Source organism: Dipodomys ordii, unplaced genomic scaffold (genome assembly GCF_000151885.1).
Source record: "Dipodomys ordii isolate 6190 unplaced genomic scaffold, Dord_2.0 Scaffold10, whole genome shotgun sequence".
Taxonomy (NCBI): domain Eukaryota; kingdom Metazoa; phylum Chordata; class Mammalia; order Rodentia; family Heteromyidae; genus Dipodomys; species Dipodomys ordii.
The window spans coordinates 15,995,699-16,001,698 of record NW_012267226.1 but is presented as its reverse complement, the minus strand read 5'-3'; positions in this window follow the sequence as shown (position 1 = coordinate 16,001,698).

Sequence of the window (6,000 nt, the reverse complement as noted above, 5' to 3'; positions counted from 1 at the left end):
CCCCGGGCGCTCTATCGGGCGCTCTGTCAGTCAGCTCTGGCTCCCCGGGCACTGTGTCAGTCAGCTCCGGCTCCCCGGGCGCTCTATCGGGCGCTGTGTCAGTCAGCTCCGGCTCCCCGGGTGCTCTATCGGGCCTCCATCAGTCAGCTCCGGCTCCCCGGGCGCTGTGTCGGGCGCTCCGTCAGTCAGCCCCGGCTCCCCGGGCGCTCTATCGGGCGCTCTGTCAGTCAGCTCTGGCTCCCCGGGCACTGTGTCAGTCAGCTCTGGCTCCCCGGGCGCTCTATCGGGCGCTGTGTCAGTCAGCTCCGGCTCCCCGGGCGCTCTATCAGCTCCGTCAGTCAGCTCCGGCTCCCCGGGCGCTCTATCAGCTCCGTCAGTCAGCCCCGGCTCCCCGGGCGCTCTATCGGGCGCTCCGTCAGCCTGCTCCGGCTCCCCGGGCCGTACCCCAGCACCTTCTCCCACCTCCCATCCCACCTCGGCGGCCGGCCTCTGCTTCCGGCCCCTGGGCTTCCCCTGAAGTCCCTAAGAAGACGCCCCAGCCCTGCCCCACGGCCGGCCTTCACACTTGGTCTCGCTGTCCGGAGAGCTCATCCCTCCTGTCACACCAAGTCACTTCCCAGGGCCTGGCGTGCTCGGCACTTTCCTCAGTGTCGCCACGTCGTCGTCGACGCCGGGAGGACAAGACGACCGTTGAGCAGGTGCTCGAATGCGCAAGCTCCACGAGAGCAGCTCCCAGCAGGCAGTGCGAACACCACGTGAGGTCACATGCAGCCTTTTCCCCTCCCCTTCCTTGCCGCCGCCCCCCCCAACTGAAAAACCTACCACTTCCGGAAGGCACCTTTCCTCATCCTGTTCCAGGTCCGTGTGGAAGCTTCGAGAAACAGAAATCTCTTTTTCTCCTGAACATGTGGAAAGACAAAGGGAAGATGCTCTGAAGAAAACGCAGGGAAGGGTAGCCAAAGGTAGCGCCCCCCCCCCCCATGAGGCTTGAATTCGGGGCCTGGGCGCTGAACCTGAGTTTCTTGTGTCTTTCGTGTTCAGAGCTCTACGCCTTGAGCCTCAGCCCCACTTCCGGCTTTTTCTGCTTGTGTGGTGCTGGGCCTCAGGCATGCAAGGCAGGCGCTCTACCACTGAGCCACCTTCCCAGCCCCAGACTGGGGAAATCCCTACCTGAATGTGTCTGTAAGTTTACTAATTAGCAAAAGCTTTCCCAGGGATTTATAATACCGATGACAGCACACGCTACTTGTGGCCTAGCAGGATTAGGTGCTTTATCATGGTATCTTTGATCTTCAACATTCTAAATTCATTTCCTGTTATACACGTATTAAATAGGACAAAAATCAGTAACACACCTTTTACACCTCCTAAAGTATAATACATAACAGTTTTTCTCCTTTTGCTGATTTAAACTTGAGTTACTATTAAGACTTGGAAGTGACTAGGGATGTAGCCAAGTAGTAAGACGTTTTGTCTAGCATGTGCAAGATCTTGAGTTGGGGGAGGGAGTTGATTTGCTAATGTTGTGAAATATAAGCCTTCACCTAAGTATTGAATAGATGATTAACAGTCTCCAAACGATCACTAAAGATAAAGTTATCTGTTGGAATTTCTACCATTAGTAGTAAAATGAAGGTGAAGGTATTTTTTCATTTAAAAAATGCTAAAGAACTGTCCTTTAATATGATGCTATGTTGTTCCTGTGTTTTCTTTTTTTAGGTATAAATTTTCATGAAATAAAATTGTAGTGATTAAAAAAAATGTTTTTTGTGATGTCCTTAGAAAACTGTCCTTCTCCCTCACCTACAACTACATCTCTATCTCTGTTTCTCTCCTCCCCCTCTCTACCTCTCCCTCCCTTCCTTCGACCATCTGTCTGTCTCTCTCTCTCTTGTTTGTGTTTGTGTTCTTGTTTTTGTTTTTTCACAGGATCTTGTTACAGAACCAAGAACAGTTTTACTTAATCCTCCTGCCTCTGCTTTATTTTTGCATGATCATTAATACTGTTTTTCTTTGGGTGGTGCTGGTTGTTTTGTCAGTCATGAGCAATGGCCTAGCCTTTGTTTCTGAGCAATTTTTGCTCAAGGCTAGCACCCTACCACTTTAGGACACAACTCCACTTATGTTTTCTTGTGGTTAATTAGAGAGAAGAGTCTCACAGACTTTCCTGTGTTAAAAGCTGGCTTTTAACTGGTATCCTCAGATCTTATTCTCTTGAGTAGGATGACAGGCATGAGCCATTGGCGCCCAGCTACCTGGCCAGACTAATATTTATTTATTTATTGATGTCAGTTGTGTGGCTTGAACTGGGCCTGGGTGCTCTCCCTGAGATCTTCAGCTCAAGGCTAGTGCTCTACCACTTGAGCCACACAGCACCACTTCTGGTTTTCTGGTGGTTAATTGGAGACAAGAGTCTCATGACATCCCTGCCTGGGCTAGCTTTGAACCGCAATCCTCAGATCTCTACCTCTTGAGTAGGTAGGATTACATGTGTGAGCCACCAGCGCGCAGTGAAGCATTGTTACTTTTAATGAGCCATTATACAAAAGTCTGGGAGATGGGCTGGGAATGTGGCTTAGTGGTAGAGTGCTTGCCTAGCACGCATGAAGCCCTGGGTTCAATTCCTCAGTACCACATAAACAGAAAAAGCCTGAAGTGGCAGGACTGGCAAAAAAAAAGAAAGAAAAAAAAGTTTTGGAGATACTGTCTTTCTTCTCACACTGCATTTTATTGAAACAAATGGTTATATGTCTGGTTCTTAGAAGATTCCCAATATTCTATTAATATGTAAAAGCATTCATCTGATTAACATAACTCCAAAGCTTGTCAAAAAAATCTATTTTCCTTGTATAAGCTAAAAGGGTAAGATAAATGAGATGGTATGAAGGGTTCCAACTATCCAGTCTCTTTTTTTTTTTTTTTTTGGTCAGTTGTGGGTCTTGAACTCTGGGCCTGGGCACTGTCCCTGAGCTCTTCAGCTCAAGGTGAGTACCACTTGAGCCACAGCGCCACTTCCGGTTTTCTGGTGGTTCGTTGGAGATAAGAGTCTCACAGACTTCCCTGCCCAGGCTGGCTTTGAACCTCAATTCTCAGATCTCAGCCTCCTGAGTAGTTAGGATTCAGGCATGAGCCACCAGTGCCTGGCTCCTGTGCAATTCTTAATCTCCAGTTAACCTCTCAAAAACCCCAAGTAGAGCTGTGCTGAAGTGGTGGAGCACTAGCCTTGAGCACAAAGAGGCTCAGGGACAGTGCCCAGGCCCTGAGTTCAAGCCCCACAATCAACAAAAAAAAGCACAAAATTACAACTTCTTTGGCATTCTCTTCCTAATTGGTTTTGAACCCAACTTCTTTAGCCTTTCATGTTAATTTGCTCAGTTGGAGAATGAAAATTTTATATTTCAAATTCATTTATATATATATATATATTACTATCATTCTCAAAAGTGCTATTAGTTTTTCTTCTGGGGAGCCACCAACCAAGCACCTCCAACCACAAACTTCTTTTGTAATTACTGCTACAGACATGATGCATTTATGACTTTAGGAAATGAAAAACACTGTGCTCTTAAAAGAAAAAAATTCTTAAAAATTGCTCATATGTACATTTTTTCCTAATTTTAAACTCTTCCATTTTCATATCATTTCCCTTCTGGCTAAAAACAAATACAAAAATGTTACCTTTCTTGCTGGCAAAGTAATCCAATTTAGCACATGTTCAAAAAAAAAACATCCCAAAGGAATTTTGTTCTATTCTTTTGTTTCTATTCTTTCAAGGCTATGACATTTCTCTAAGTTACTATTAGGAAAATGGAGGAGAAAAGAAGGAAACAGGCCAGACTCAATCTTCCACAGGTGAGGACTGTTAATATTGAGATAGAACAGCGAGGGACACAGCCTTCCCTCAGGCTTGAAGACTGTGAGTGTAGAGCTGGGACAAGAGCTGGGATTTTATGAGGTTTTGAGCAAGGAGGCAGAAGTTAATGCAAAAGCCAATGGTCTAGGGAGGTGGGGCTTTTCAGTTGGGCCCAAGACGAAATGGTTACAGCCAGGCTCCGATAGATTACCCTGCTGGAGTCAGCCAGTCTGCACTTATCTTTGGTGGGTTTCTTGGTATCTGTATGTACCTAGGCAAATAGGGTAGGAGTCAATCCATCAGTTACATTTTAGATTTAATTTTTTTGGTGCCTGTCCTGGGGGCCTACACAGCTTAGGGCCTAAGCACAGTTCTTGAGCTTCTTTTGCTTAAAGATAGCATTCTACCAACTCTACCACAGTTCCACTTCTGGCATTTTGATAGGTTATCAAAGATAAGTCTTATGGGCTTTCCAGCAGTGCTGGCTTCAAACTGTGATTCTCAAATCTTACCCCCCTGGATTTCCAGTGTGAGCCACTGGTGCCTGGCACATTTTAGAACATTTCAATGAGTTGTATATAAACCTAAAAATTCATCCACCTAAATCATATTTCAATTATTTTACGTAAAAAATTTAACCTCATTCCAGGAACAGAAAGTTTTTAGCCCCAGAAACTGCAAGCAGATATTTGTCTTGTATCAGAGCAAAGTTTACTTTGCATGGAAGAAAATAGAAAAATTATTCCACACAACTCTAATGGCATGAATCATGATTTGCAATTGTTAACGACAGATAAAGGAAAAAAAAACGGATAAAGCAGATTGGTTTTGTTCCACTGAGAAATAGAGCGAGTGTCCTCTATCAATTATTGTTTGAGACCATTTTGAACTTGAATGAGGTCTAAGTGTGAAAGAAGGAAAGTACTGGGGAAAAATTCTTTCCAAAACAAAGTTACTTTTTAAATAGATTTTAGGTATTATGACTATAATATAGAAATTAGTCCAGTATAAACAATCATTCAGTACTAATAGATAAGGAAAAACCTTCTAGCACTGAAAGGTGACCAGAAAGTCTCAGCACAGAGAGACTAAGGTAAGAAATGAAGATACTTCTAACCAACTAAGCAGATGCACTTTTTAAATTTTTTTTGGGGGGGGCAGTCCGGTCGTGGGGCCTGAACTCTGGGCCTGGGCACTCCCTCAGCTCTTCAGCTCAAGGCTAGCACTCTACCACTTGAGCCACAGCGCCACTTCCGGCTTTTTTCTTTTTGCTTATGTGGTACTGAGGAATCAAGCCCAGGGCCTCAGGCATGCAAGGCAAGCGCTCTACCAGTGACTGAGCCACCTTCCCAGCCCTTAAATTTTTTTTTTCAAATATACTTCTAAAGAAGTTCAGGCTTTAGAAAGGGCCAGACCCCAACTTCATTTTTATATAAGAAATTATTTTCTTTCTTTCTTTTTTTTTTTTTTTGGGTCCGGTCGTGGGGCCTGAACTCTGGGCCTAGGTGCTGTCCCTCAGCTCTTCAGCTCAAGGATAGCGCCCTACCACTTGAGCCACAGCGCCGCTTCCAGCTTTTCTCTTTTTGCTTATGTGGTGCTGAGGAATCGAACTCAGGGCCTCAGGCATGCAAGGCAAGCGCTCTACCACTGAGCCACCTTCCCAGCCCATAAGAAATTATTTTCTTAAAAAATATATTTCTATGTATATATTCAATTAACCACCAAAAAACTGAAAGTGGGGCTATGGCTCAAGTGGTAGAGTGCCATCCTTGAGCAAAAAAACTGTGCGCATGAACACGTGCACACATGTACACACACACACACACACACACACACACCCCGGTCCTTGGTAGAGTGCCATCCTTGAGCAAAAAAACTGTGTGCATGAACACGTGCACACATGTACACACACACACACACACACCCCGGTCCTTGGTAGAGTGCCATCCTTGAGCAAAAAAACTGTGCGCATGAACACGTGCACACATGTACACACACACACACACACACACACACACACACCGGTCCTTGTTTATAACATTTTGCTGCAAGTCCTGTTGCACTGGAAGGGAGCCAACATTGGAAGGCGGGTCCAAGGCGTGCCTGGGCAGTCTCCTCCCCTCACAGTACCTTCTTCCTCATTGACA